Consider the following 15,615-nt stretch of genomic DNA (forward strand, 5'->3'; position numbering starts at 1 on the left):
TTTGGTGTATAATGATTTCTTTAAAGTAAGAACTAGACAATAAAAAATTAAAAAAAAACACACATTTTAGTTTTTTAAGTATGATTAAGAAATGGATACTGTAACTAGGTTGAGGTTGTTTCACAGTAGAACTATTTACTTAACATTGAGCATGTCACTATTATTAAATTTAACATGAGTTTAAATATTTATTATATACCCTAACAAATATCGCTAAGAATTAAATAAGTTTTGTTAAGAACAGTTTCATTAAAAAAAAGAACTTTTAAGTCTCTGTTTTTAAGCATACAGTTAAATTTAATCAATAGTCTATTTCAAGGATAGCGATTGCTTAATATTAAATTTATTTTATAAGTGACATCTTTGTATTTAGACATGTTTTAAGTTTTAGGCGGTACGTCGTTTTATAGAAAATTTTATCTTTCAAACCAACGTTAATATATTTGTATAGTAAGTCACAATCAAGCAGTTTATAAGTTTATGTGCAGGTTTATTGCGTTTAAAACTTAGATTTAAAAAAAGTATTTCCCAATCTGTTAAAAATATATTTGTTTGTTAAATTAGGTTTTATATTGAAATCATAAAATTTAAAATAAGCATATAAACAAGAAAATAGTTTGTTATCTTGCATCGATAGTGAAATTATATCTATTAAAAGTATACTACATAAAATTTCTCAACACTAGTACAAGGTATTTTAAGTTTAATGCTAAATTATAATAATTTATTATTATTTTAAAAATACTAGAAGTTTAAAATTAACTTATATAAAAATACTGTTCTTTTATTCGATTAAAAAGTATACGGTGGCATTAAGTTAAAAAGTTATTGAATAGAAAAGATTAGCAATAAAAGTAATTCTTTTTAAAAAAGGTACTTTTTATTTAGTGAATGTATAGTCTATATAATGTTAAAAATTTTCATATTATATAGAAAGGTAAGTATCTAAAAAAGAATTTAAAAAAGTTCTTTTAAATCAAAACTTGTTGGAATTTTTATTAAGTTTATCAAAGACTAATTCTTAAACCAAGTAAAAAAAAAATAACAAAGAAAACACTTAACAATTCAAGAAAAAATATTAATGAAACAAATGTTTTACATAGATCATTTATTTGAATTTTGTTACTTAAAGTAATATCCACTTGTGATTAATAGTCAAAAATTAACAATTTTTTATATTTAAAAAAAAAACTTATTCAAGTATTATAAATAGTTAAAACAGTGCTTCTAGTTATAAGCTTTTATATACTAAGCTATGACAAAGACTTTAAAATAGAATTAATTGTCTTTTTGTTAATAACATATAATATTTAAAATAAAATTTAAGATAGTGTATTATTAAACAAATTCAGTTTTGTTGTATGTTATGACTTAATTTTAGTATTTTACAATTGTAAATTAAAGTACTAATATTTCGACTTGTCATTAAACGTTACAAACAAAGTTTAATTGTTTATTGAACGAAAAAGCGCTCAAATATTGGGTTCAAGGGCCTGGTTTACGAAAAAACCTTTCGGTTATCGAGTCATACACCAGGATACAGTTTGAAGTCATGTCCAGGACAAACTTTGAAAACTTTTTTTTTATCTAGCCGTGTAAATTTATTTTCTTAAATGCAGATCGTCAAATTTCTAGTCTTGACAAATGAAAGTAAAAATAAGATAACATAAAAAAATTAAATACATTTATATGAACTTCATTTTGAATAATTTTGCTTTTAAAAATGTTAGGAGAAAATTGTATGACATGCAAAAAATTTTTGTTCGAAAATAAAACAACAGTACTTACAAAAAGCACTAAAAATAGAAAATTCTAAGAAGTAAAAATCCAAAATATACCATGAACTTTTATAAAATAAAAAATGTCTAATAAAAATATTCTTAAAATACATTTACAAACAGCTGCATACAAAGCTATCAAAACTGAGCAAATAAGTTAAAAGTGTAATATAAACCAAAATTATAAACAAAAAAGTAGTACTGACTATTAAAATTATCAAAAACTAAGTCTTAATATATAACTTAAGTTAACTAGATTTTATTTCTTATTAATATACATTCTAATTTACAAAAAAAAAATATTTTTTTGCAAAAAATATTTTAACTATAAAACTAAAATACTACTACTAATTTACAATTTTTTTATTAGTAATTTATCAAGTATAGAATAAACACATTATTTAACTGTAACGTTTCTTTTATTGGGTTTAATTCAATAAATGAAGTTTTTGAAAAAGTCTATTCTAGTTTAAAAAGTCCTAATACTACAGTTAACTTTAAGCTCATATGATGAAAGATTAGCCATTTAAACAAAAAATTAAGATACTTGGTATAAACTAAAACATAACTTAGATGAAAAACTTTAGTTTAAGTTAATAACTTTAAAATTTCTAATAAATTTTAGATTATCACATTATTTTATAGAAAGTTGTATATAAAAAGAAAAATTGACTGTTTATTAATGGATTAAAATGGTGCAAAAAAATAAAAGACTTGAAAAAGTGACATCGATTTTAGTTTTTGCTGTTATAACACTTATTGGATTTATACTTACAAACGGGACTCGAATTTTCAGAGCCCCAGTACTAGGACGCCAAAAAAGACACCGAATCGTTCGACAAAAACCAATTTGTCCCTGGAAAACTTTTAACTAGTATTTAATTTTTAAGTAAAACGCAATTTATACTTTTATAAGTAAACACTTGTTATTTGACTATTTTGTCAATGTTATTTAGTACTTTGATAACCTTAACAAAATAGCTTTACTTGAAATACTTTAAAAAGTATTATTAATTATAAATCGTTTTTTTATTTAGTTAATACTTTAACTCTTATTAAGTTACATAGTAATTAGCCTAGTTTGTAACAGTTTTTGCTTTTTCGAAACTCTTACAATATATAAAAGATAAAATATAAACACTTTGACATTTTTAGTAAACAAAGTTACAAATAGAACAATTTACAACTTTTATTTTAAAATGTTTTTTGGGAACGAATAAAACTATTAAAAGCCTACTTTGTCGATATTAGTAAGTCATTTTCTAAAAATTGTACTTATGCGTTATTAGTAAAACGCTAAATTATATTTTTGGTAAAGTTGTACGACTTTAGTATCATTAAAAATATTTTTTTTTACATTTTTTACCTACAAAAATATAAATTTTTGTAGTTTGTTTTTGAAAATATTTTTAAGTATACTTTTCATAGAAATTTTCCGTTTATGTTTTTAACCATTCATTATGATAAATTTTGGGACTCTAAGTTTTTACTATACTCAAATAAAATAACCAGATAATTTATGATCGTATAAAATTTTATAATCTTAAATCCATCACGAATTTTAATATCAATTCTGTTAATGCATACTTCATTGAAAATACATAAAGTTTACATTAAACTGTAAATGAAAGTTTTATTTAGTGATTCGAGTAAATTTAAAAAACCTTTTATTAGTTTTAAAAAAATATACAAACTATCTAAATCTAAACAGAAATTCAGCCTTACTAAAGTAATTATTAAGTTTAAAAATCTTGAAAGTGATGCAAACAACTTAAAAAAATTTGTAATGCGTTATATCAAGTTATAAATTTGTTTTCTTATTAAATAGTAATATACATTTTTATAGGTATTTGTAATGATTTCAAAATTTTTCATATTATACAAATTTTTATTTTTTTTATGTTAATAATGATGACTAAATAATAATGATGAGCTAACACTTTTTAAAAGCTAATGACACATATAAATAAATTCATCAAAATTTTCAAATGTTTTTTTTGTGAAACTTTTTTTAGTTTAAACCTGTGTATAAGAATAATCATTTTGTTTTTTAGTATGAAGTAACAAAATTTCATTAATTTTGTTTTAAATAAAAAATTGAAACTTGTATTCAAAAATAACTAATCAAAGTTTCTTTTCGTGAATAAACGATTTCTACCGTGTTAAATTTTACTTATAAGTTTTTATTCATTAAGTTAGTCTTAAATTACTACAAATATTTCAGAAAAAAAATCAATTAACTTATTTATTAACAAATGCATTATCATATAAAAAATAGAACAGAGTTAAAACTTTTTTATACAAAAAAGTTCTAAATGAAAAGTTTAGACTTAGAGATTGATAGTTAAATTTGAGAGACAACAGAAAAGAAGTTAAAATTCGCTGTTATTTGAATAAAATTTAAAGTTTATTGGTAGTATTCATTTAAAAATTTGAAAACTAGAATGAAGATAAGTATAGTATTTATTTTAGGTTTGCTTACGTTTTTTGTCATTTTCGAGAACTCAAACAGTTTAAAAAAGTATTCTCCAAAAAGTAAGTTTTTTTATTATGAATTATGAAATTATCTGAAACTAGACATTTAACTTTCTTATTGGTTTAGCTATTATAAATATTTTAAATAAGTTAAAACTTTTTTTAGTTTCAAGATTCAAATACTGTAAAAATAGACAACCTTAATTAAGAAGTTAAATTAAGTATGTTCAAATCAATTTAAACTTTTTAAGTAACCTGTCGTTTAGATACTATTTTCTTAGTTACAAACTATCGGCTGGGTACGCACTTTTTGGCCGAAAAATGCTGTGTTCAAAATGCATATTTTTTTTTACTATGAAACCAAAAAACAAATCTAAAAATATTAATAAAAAAATATTATATTTCAAAATAATTTATAGTCTAAACTAATTTAAATAAAGCAACAATTAAAGAAACCAGAAAAGAAGCTATGGTTTATATAACGAATATATAATACAGCTAAACTAACATTTACATATCCCCTGATTGAAACATAAACGTAAAAAAAGTCTAAAAATATATATTTATTAAGATAAACTAAAATAATGTACAGTGTAATTGACATTTACAAACCCCATGATTGAAACATAAATTTTAAAAAACAATATCAATAAAAGAAAATACTTTAGGGGAATTTCGTGCGATAGTCATATGTAAATTTTAGTGAATAGTTAACAGGATTGTATATGCTTAATGTGGGTAAGCTTCTAAATAAAAACCAAAGCTTCTCAGGTAAGTTTCCGGTTGGGTACGCAATTTTTGCGCTGTGTTCAAAATACGTACTTAAGCGGCAGGTTACTGTATCTTAATGATATTCTTATTTTTAAAGTTTTTATTTAGCATAACTTAACTTTTAAAAAAACTATTGTAGGATGAATAAGTATAATTTAAAAGCTTATTGAGTATAAAATTAGTAATTACTAATAATTAGAAACATAACTTGTGCTTAAATATTTACAATTTAGAAACGATATCTTTGATGTAAATTTTTGAAACTAAAATTAGTCTTTATACATATTTTTCATTTATAAAAAAAAGAAAAAAAAAAATTTGATGGAAGGTTTTTAGGTAGAGTTTTCAGTTTAACCTTCATTTACTAAAACTTTCTAAAGCAACTGAGTGAAAAAGGGTCTCAGTTTCATTTGAATCGTACAACAAATTTGTATTTTAGAATAATTGTTTTTTTTTTCAATTTTCTTACTTACTCGCTTCAAAGACAACATTCAACGATAAGAGGTACAATGGGATTAGCTTATAACTGTTTATTCTGTTTGTTTAAAAGAAGCTAAATAATCTGGAATGCTGTGTAGCCTCTAGCTATTAGGAATTCCTTTATAAAATAGATTAAAAAAATTATCTTGACTTTAACCTTATTTATATAATAATTGACGAGATTTTAAGTAATTTACATAATCTTTTCTTTGATGTGATTCTACCAAGCTCTAAAGCTACTTACAATTAGATTTTCAAAGTTCAGTATTTTGTATAAGACGCTTTAAATGTTTTAATGAAAGTAGAATCTTTTCTAAGAAGTTTATTTATCTGGTAATTATCCTTTTCGAGCACCTGTAAATGTTTTTGTACATACTAATCGAGCAAAGACTGTGCTTTTTGTAACTATCAACTGCAAAGTAACAAACTTGTAATAGCGCAATATTCAAGCCGCTTTTTGGTACTGCAGTTGTTTTCAACAAGTTTTTATAAAATATGTATTACTGAAAATTAAAGTTTGTTAATAAACACAGTTTACTAACTGTTTGTACTAATATATAACTTAGTAGGTTTGGATGAGTTCAAGTATTAGTTTTATTATAACATTTATACTTTTGAGTAAAAACTTATGTATATAGTTTAACTTTTTTCAATTTTGTTTTTGTACTATACAACTTCCTTAGTAACTAAAAGTTTACTAAGTTTTTGAATGATAATATTAATATTTAGAATCGTTATACCTAAGAAAGCTTATCTTTGCTAAACGAAATCAAGCAAAAAAGTGCATGTTTAGTTGCGAAAAAACAAAAGAAAACAAATACAAAAAATCGTGCAAAGAATACAAATATTCAGGTCTGAGTTAGTTTATATATTTTTTGAATTAAACCATAGATTTTATAGGTTGTCAGTGTAAATAAGAACATTTTTTTCCTACTAAGTATAATGACAAAGTTTTTGTAGAATTTAATAAAAAATAGTTAATAGACACTATAGGTCTATAGTGCGTAAACGTTCTAATGTAATTTAACAATTTTTTTTCTAAAACTTTAGTAATGAAATACATTTGTATTGGAATGATAAATATTCAAATAATTTTTCTCTGTTATTAAGTAAAGTTTTTATCGTTTTAAACCATTACTTTACCGTGTGAAGTAGATCCTAGCAACTTTCATTAAAAATTAATTTAATTTTAAAATAGAAATGATACTTAACTACATCGAAGCTGATAAAAAATACTTGTTTCAGTTTTCTCTAAGCCTATGTTTTAATAAAGGAAGATCCATAAATATTTCAAAAACAATTACTTCACGAAAAAACTTTTACTTCTGGGATTTGAAAGCTATAAAAAGTTCAAACTAAATTTCTTTTTTTGGTGTTTTGTAGTAACTTTAAAATACTAAAGTTTTTAGCATTTATAAGTGTACAATTAGGTATTCTGGACTAATAATCAATTTTTACTGTGGCCACAGTAACTTAAGTACAAATTCATAACTAAAAATGTATGCACGATATTTTCCTACTTATAAGTTTAATATTTTTAATTTAAAAACATTATTAAGTCAAAAGGCAGCAACATATTTTAGATTAAATACTAAAAGTTTAACGAAAATAAGCTGTTATTACTTCTTTAAAACCAATTCTTAAAGTATGAAATGAAATTACTTTATCTAAAACGTTCTTTTACGATGTGAAGTTTTTTGAGTTCTTTATGGCATTAAAAAAATCGTTTTAAATTTATCAACAACTAATGAAGATTTTTTTGTTAATGTAAAACATATATAAGTAAACATTTTCTAAAATTTAGGTATAAAAAAAATATTTTATTTTATTTTTAAAACGATAAAACTCTTAAGGTATCTAGAAATTGTTTTTTTATACTTTAAATGTTTACATTAAAATTACTAAACAATTCTAGGTCGATGCTTTGTTTGTAGATTTGTTATGAGAAAATGCAAACAAACCTTCGAAATAATGGGTTAGTGTGAATACCAAAATGAAGTATGGTTGAAAACTTACAATCACTTTGTAGTGTATTTTTATTTTTTATTAACTTTTAAAAATTAGATTCACTAAGTTAGTTGTTTCGAAGAAAACTTTTATAAACGATATCTCTAGAATCAACATTTTTATATTTTTTGTAAATCTTATACTGCAACTTTAAGCTTTAAGTTCACAGATAAAAAGATTTGTAATGAAATACGATTAATGATTATGTAAAAAACCTGTTTTAACTATTCTGATTTGTATATGTACTTAAATTTAGTAATGTTTTCTTTAATAAACTATACATTTACTTGTATGTATCTAATATTCAAAATAAAAAGTTGAAAATGAAATAATTGAAGTGAAATATTTATTAAAGTTATAATAGTTTAGTAAATTAAAAAGAAAAAGGAACAGCAAGGTTTAAATCAATATTATGTAAAATGTACGGAAAAACATGTTCAAATAACTACAAAAATTTCAAACAATATATTCGTTGTAATAAAAAGCTAAAGAATATCTATTAATAGATTAAAAAAAAACAGTTAAGTGTTTTTTAAAGTAGTTTTTATAATGTTAATGTAAGACTACTTTAAGAATTTCTGACTAAAAAAGCTAAATACAATTTATTAACTTAAAATGAAAACTAAGCTGTAAATTATGGATGGGCAGTGAGCTTATGTACTGTCTGCAAAACGAATCTTTAGCCCCGGTATGCTTGGAACCACCAGGTAAATGTGTGCCTTAAAATAACGAATATTTTGAAGTGTGGTCTTGGTTTTTTTTGATAAAATATGTGTTTGCTAGATGACTATTTCATAAAAAATTGCTTTTAAAGAGTTTTTAAATTTTTTATGGTACAATTTATCAAACTTACGCGATTTTCTTTAATATTCTGGTTTGCATAAACACTTTTTTTGGTAAATTCGACCTGCCGACTAGGAAAGTTTTCCCCTTCTTTTGTAAAAATTACTAAGAACTGCTCAACAGACTTTCAAGGTTTGAAATACAGTAAAAAATTACTGTTGTGTTTATAAAATAAAGTAATTTTTTTTGTTTAAACTACTAATCATATACGAAGGCTCAAATAACCAAACAGCTTATTAGTATATAATTTTTATCTTATTAATCAATTCTTAATTGATAGGTGGTAAAATTGCTTACTTTTAATAAAATACTTTATTTGTTATTGTTTTTAGTAATATATATTTGCTAGTAAAAAGATGTTACCAATTAACATATGGTCTACTAGATCAGTGATCTTCACGGTGTGCACCTGTGCACACTAGTGTACATATAAATTATTGTACTGTACCCAGAAAATTTTGAAAAACTATAAACATTTCCAAAATTAAATTTATTTTGTCTTTATCTATTATAAAAAGCAAACTATAATTTAGGTTAGCTACATCTTGACACATTTTTTGTATATTAAGACAGTCAAAACATGAATATAATATAATTTTTTTAGAATTACATATTTATACTTTTTGTAGTTTAGTGTCCATAGAATTTAGATTTCAGTAGTTTGGTGTACATAGATTTTGAAAAGGTTGAATACTACTGTACTAGATATTGTTATATAACATTTTTTTAATTTACATTGTATTTATTATTTAAATTTAAGAAAAAAGTGTACACTTAATCGAAAAGTTCTTGCAAAATAAATAGATCTAGTCTAATGTTAAACGTTTAATGCAAGGTATTACAGTACTTATACAGAAAGCTAAGCTGATAATTTATAACATAAATAAAACAACTTCAAGAAAATTTCTAATTTTAGTAGCAAATAAGCGACTTTTCGTTACAAGTTTTTAAGTTCTTGAAGTTTTTAATTACAGGAAACCTAAAATAAAAAAAAAAAAAAAATAATAAATAATTTTTAAAAATTTAACTTCTATTTCTTCAGTGTTAAAAATCAGTATTTTTTATGAAAAACCACTTAGGAAATCCGTTTAGATTAAAAGTATGTATCAATAAATTCTTGCTAAAGAAGTTTAATATTATTTGATCAGGTACCATAAATGTAGTTGTTTTAATTCTAATGATTGTATACAAAGCACTATTAAACATTTTAATCAGAATGGGTCTACCATAATTAAGAAAATTTTAAACAAATTTTACCTTAGCTTTTAATATTTTTCAAAGTTTATTAAATAAAAGTTCTAACTTCAGTTTTCCGGGGTAATTTTTTTACGAATTAAGCCTACTGTTTGTTTTCTTATTAAATTGTTAAAAAAAATTCTATCGAAGTACAAACGCTTTAGATAGCTCATTTTATAGATCGTATTTAAAACTTTGAACATACTAATCAGTTTTAAAGTTTAAGTTCTTTAACACTTGTTAGATAAATAATGAAATTTTTTTAAGGGTCATATATTAATTTTAAACTAGATTATTTTAAGCAAATTAAAACCAACTATGTTAGGTTTAATTTCTTAGACTTCAAATTTAAACTACTTTTAACCCTAGCACTACTTCAGGTTTCTGACAAATTTATAAAATTTTTCACTTATCTTCTTAGAAAAAATAAAATACAAAGTCAGACAAATTTCAGACTAAAACAAAATACTTACAGCTATAAAGCCTAATAAATAATAAGAACATAAGGTACAACTACTAATATTATGTGAATTTAGAAAAAAAAGTCTTTTATATTAAGTAACTATACAGCTTGATATTTGAATGGTTTTCTCAAAAAAATTCATATAAAACTTTCCTGAAAATTACTTAAAGTTTTTGTTAAAAAACCAGCTTTTAACTTTCGTTATGTTTGAAAACGGTTTTTTTCTCGCTAGGTTTTAAATTACGCATAACATCATAGATATTTAAAATTTACTAGTAAAGTTAGTAATGTAAATATTATAAAAAAATATTTTATAATAGAAAATAATATCGTTGTCAAAAAAAGTATAGTAGTTTTATTAAAAGAAAAGTAAAAAATAACCGTGAGGTCTAAAAACTAAAAGCAAACTAAGTATAACTGAAACGAAATAAATAAAGGAATATAAATCATTAAACTTAAAATGTATAAAATTTAATGTAAAATTGATATCACAATCTTTGTTTTTTTCATTTTGTATATACTAAATTACTAGCATGTAAAATATTTTCAAGTTTTTCTATTTGACCTAAATTAAGTTATTCTATAAAATATTTCAAAAAAGTTTTATGAAGCTTACAACTTTCGTAAATGTAAAAACTACTGTTTTTACCTTTTAACACTAAGCTCGTAAATTTTTTAAAAAATAACTGTCGGTTTAAGTTTTTGCTATAATTTGTTTTTTTAACAAATCAAAAGTAGTGTTATAGAACTAAAAGTATAATGTAAACACTGTGGTCAGCATAAATAGTTTGTTGTCATACTTAGAAGCTTTTAACGAAGAAAACGATAGTTTGTAACCCTCGATTTCAACGTCTAGGTAAAACCAAATATAAGTTAGTTATAGTTTTCTAAAATGATAAAGTATTAGTTTTGTTTTTTGTTCTCAAATAGACTCACCGGAAAATTTTGAAATGATTCACGTTACTCAAAATGTTCTTTTAGTACACCATTATTCTGACCACAGAAAATTACTGGTAGGCTTTTGACAGTTTCTATTCTTATTAAAAACTTCTTTTCCGCCTTTAGTAATTACTATGTAGTTTTTTATGTATAAGTTTCTTCTTGTTTCAACGTAAAATCGATACACCTACAAATGACTTGATCACTGTTGTCAGTTTTAAATGAAATAGATGTTTGATGATCTTAAATAGACTGGCAGTAAGTTTAAAATTATTTTATTTATGTTATACTCTTTTTATAAATGTTAAAATAAACAATTTTTGTCATATAACAAAAATAGATGACCGTTTTTATTTTGACTATAATGTGTTTAATAAATTTTAAATTTTTTGTAGGACCTGATTTAGTCATAATTTTTATAAGTTAAAGTAGCAAACTAAGGTAGTTATTTCCAGCAATGTGTTTTTAAATTTATATTGCTTACTGAGTAACACTATACTTATATATATTTTAATCAAGTACTGTCGTAAGATAAATTACGCAATTTTTAAAAAGTTCAGTAAATACACATAGTAGTTTTAATTAATAAAGAAATATTAAACTTCAAAATTTTACGGGTTTGTTTTAAAAAATTTGTAGATATGATTTCTTAAGGGTTCTAATTTATACTAATAAATAAATGAAATATAAAAGCCTATCTTTGAAACGCGTATTATTATAGCTTTCTAGAAATATATGAAACCTATAAAAGTTTCGGAATGGTATTTGTTTTTTTTTACTTTATATGCAATCAGCTTTAAGTTTTTTCCTTAAATATCAACCAATAAGACATACTTTGTTCTAAATTGAGAATTAAGTTTATTTTAAATGTCTTTGTAAAGAGCTGATTGCTGTAATTTAGTACACATACAATTTATAGCTGTTGAATACTATTTAAAAACATTTTGAGCTAAAATTTGATGGAAGACAAAAACTTTAAAACAATTACAAATAGTCATATACTTCTGCAGTATTTTGACTTAGTGTTTTAGAACATTTGTCTAAACCAGGAATTATCAAAGTACACTTTTATGCACATTACAGTAGTGTGCTTCAAAAATATTTACCTACCACAAAAATTTACAGTACTAAGAGATTATTTTAAGATACGGGTTTGTTAAACCATATCTAAAAACTTTATTTTGTAAATTATCAACTAGTATTAAGACAATAACAAATTAAAACGACTACATTTTGTGATAGACTAGTGGAAATAAGTTTTTAACTTATCTATTGTGCTCAATATGAAAAAAAATTGGAACAACTAGTTCAGACTATAATAAAAAAGTCTGTAGTTTTTTTTCAAAGTGACTAAACCAAATATGAGTTGCTTTGTATGAGGAACGGGCCTGATTTACTGAGCAGCTCAATGTGGGCAAATGTTTTCCTTGAAAATGGATAATTTATAAATATTATATACAAAAAAGAGCAATCATAAAATTAAATTAACATAACTTAAGTACATTTACTTTTAAATGAAAAATTCATACTAATAAACTTCGGTTTTAGAAATTCTTAAACTTAATTTTTCTGCATTATTTGTTTTTTAGCTAAAAAGCAGGATTAAAATTTTTGCTTGGTGGGCAACATTAAAGCTGTTGATTGCAGTTTGCCTGTAACATTATGGATTGTCTTAAGGGATAACTTTTATATATAGAGCTAAGTTACTTTTTATAGAATTAAATACAAGAGCTACAGAGTTACAAATAGTTTAATCTTTTTAGTTAATAAATAACAGCAATGAAGAAATTTTCACATACAGATTGGCACTATCAAAGTTAGTTTAAAATACAGCTTACAACAACAACTTAATAAAAATAAAAACATTAACCGCCAACACACAAAAATGGACGAAAATTGAAATATAACTTAATAACAAAGGGCGAATTTGTTACATGCTGACCGCTCAACTAAACTGCCTGAATTTCTTTGAAATTTAACATTAAACGGCTTTTAGTTTAAATATTCATAACCAACATACAAAAAAAAAACTGAATTGTCTTATTTTAATAGCATTTAAATAGTTATATTTTTTTAAATTCATTTACACTATTATCTGGAACTGTTAGTTTAGTAGAGCTATTAATTTTTACTAAACAAAAATAAAAGAGTATACACTTACAATGATTTATCTTAATAATTGTTCTCACTAAGTTTTCACACATCAGTATAAAACGAAATAACTTACCATTTTTACTTCATCAAAAAAAGTATACTACGCACTTACTAAAAGTGATTTTAAAACCCAAATGTAAACAACTGTATAATAAATATCATGGTTAATAAATTAACATATTATAACAACCATGTTAATTTCGACTTAAAATACATAAACTAAACTTATAGACGTAGAACATTTTAGGTTTAAAACTAAAATATCTTAATATATGATGTTTATACTGCTTTAGAAACTTTTGAAGCTTAGTCCCAAATAGTTAGACCATTATGTTTTAGTTTTATGATATAATTTAAAATATTTATCATGTTTAACTGAAAGAGTGATTTCTAAAAAATGCAAAGTTTTTCTTTAAGTGTTTAGAATTGAAAATGTAAGCATAAGAACGCATTTAGTATAAGTTCTTCATGCAACTTTATCTAAGACATTAAAAATTATACTTTGAAGAATAACAGACATTAGTTTTCTAAATAATTTAGATAACTAAGATGATAAAACAAGTACGCTAAATGCTACTTCACAAAGTCGAAATTTATTTTTTTAGGTTTTTTTTTTGTAACTAAAAAGTTTAAGATTTGTTTTAGTAAAACTTTTATTATTAGATATAAGATTATAGAACCCTTAAAATATTGTTTTTGAGAGATTATGTTATTTATAAAAAGTTAAATCTTTATTAATTTCAATAGCACTAAAGTTAAAATTCTAAGAAAAACAGTTTTGGTTATTTAGCTTCTAAGGTTTAGAAGTTTTTCTTAAAAACTATAAATCATTAAGCATTTGATAGTTTAGTCCAACTTACAAAACATAGTTTATACCTCGATTTCTTGTTAGTTGATGATATTACCTTAGTTGTATTAAGGTAATAGTGTTGTAGATCGTTTGTTGTTTTGCTAAAGAAAACATTCATTAAATACTTCTAAATAAACAGACTTAAAGTGATTTTTTAAGATGATTTACTATATTTGAAAAGTATATTCTTCCTATATTAATAAAAACAGTATAAAATGGTCTTTAAAAAACCAAAAAATGTTGAGATAAAAGTTGTACAGTTTAATCTAAACTTAAACAAAAAAGAAGAAACAACGACGTACTTATTTGGGGAAGTTGGAAGCTTTATAGAGGTTATTATCTATTTAAAAAAAAAACAGCAAAATAATTATGACCAATGTTTTGCTAACAATTTTCAATAAAAAAATTGTAAGAATATATTTAATATCATTAAAGTTATTAGAAGTACATAAATTTATATTGTAAACATCTTTGTTTAGCTAATTTTTATACACTTTTTTAGAAACATTTAAACACACTAATTAGAATATCTTTAATACTAGTTTTGTTGCTCTTTTTCTAAGAATTTCGTGAAAAGTCGATTTATTGTAAATTTTGATACAAAATTAACCTTTATATTGTTTATTGAATAACAAAAAAGCGCTCAACATATTGGTCTAAGGACCTGCTGTATAAAAAAACATTTCGGTTACCGAGTTTACACCACGGATACATTTTAATGTCTTGTTCAGGACTCAATTATCAAGGCTATTTTCAGCAAAGCTGAGATGTTACCAGGGGCGCGTTTTGACTGGTTTCCTGTTTCCTGTGAATCCCCTGAAAAAAAATAAAAATAAAAAGATTCTTAGAATATTACTAAAAACGTTGTTTATTGACTTAGTTTTGATTATTTGATGAACTTTGAATAATGAATGTTGAATTTATAACACTGAAAGATTAAACAGTTTCCGTAACAAAAAATGCTCGTTATTGCCTAGCTGAAATAGATTTTAAATAAAATTTTTATTTTGACTTGTGATAGGTTTTAAAGTAGCATTTTTTTTCTGGGAAAATTTTTACTAAAATACTTTTAGTTCACATTATAAATTGTTATTTAGTGTAAATAACTTTTGATAAAGTATTGTTTTTCAACTAGTAAGTACAATTTTACTTAAAAAATGTCCAATATAACCACTAAAGTTTTATTTTACTTAGTTGATTGTATATAATAATGTTGTCTAAAGCTTTTAAACCTTGAAAAGTTCAATTCAGAGAGTTTTCAAAATTATCTTTAGACAACTACACCACCTGGCAATTTATTCTTTTATCATTTATTGATATTTTTTTTAAAGTTATTTTATTTCTGTATATCTGTTGGCCACAAAGTTGATTCTTGATTTTTGAAATTTTCATCTCAGAGAGTTTTTAAAACCATCATTAAAATTCCTGGATCTCAGTCAAACATTTAATTATCATCTAGAGATATTTTAATTTTATTGTATAAGTCTAAAAATTGTTTTTAGTGAAATTTCATTTTTTATTTAAGTTGTTTTATTTTTGTATATTTGTTGGCCACAAAGTTGATTCTTGATGTTTTGAAATTTTCAACTAAGAGAGATTTCAAAACCATCATTAGAATC

The sequence above is a fragment of the Thalia democratica genome, chromosome 8 (genome assembly GCF_965202585.1).
Source record: "Thalia democratica chromosome 8, ktThaDemo2.hap1.1, whole genome shotgun sequence".
NCBI lineage: Eukaryota > Metazoa > Chordata > Thaliacea > Salpida > Salpidae > Thalia > Thalia democratica.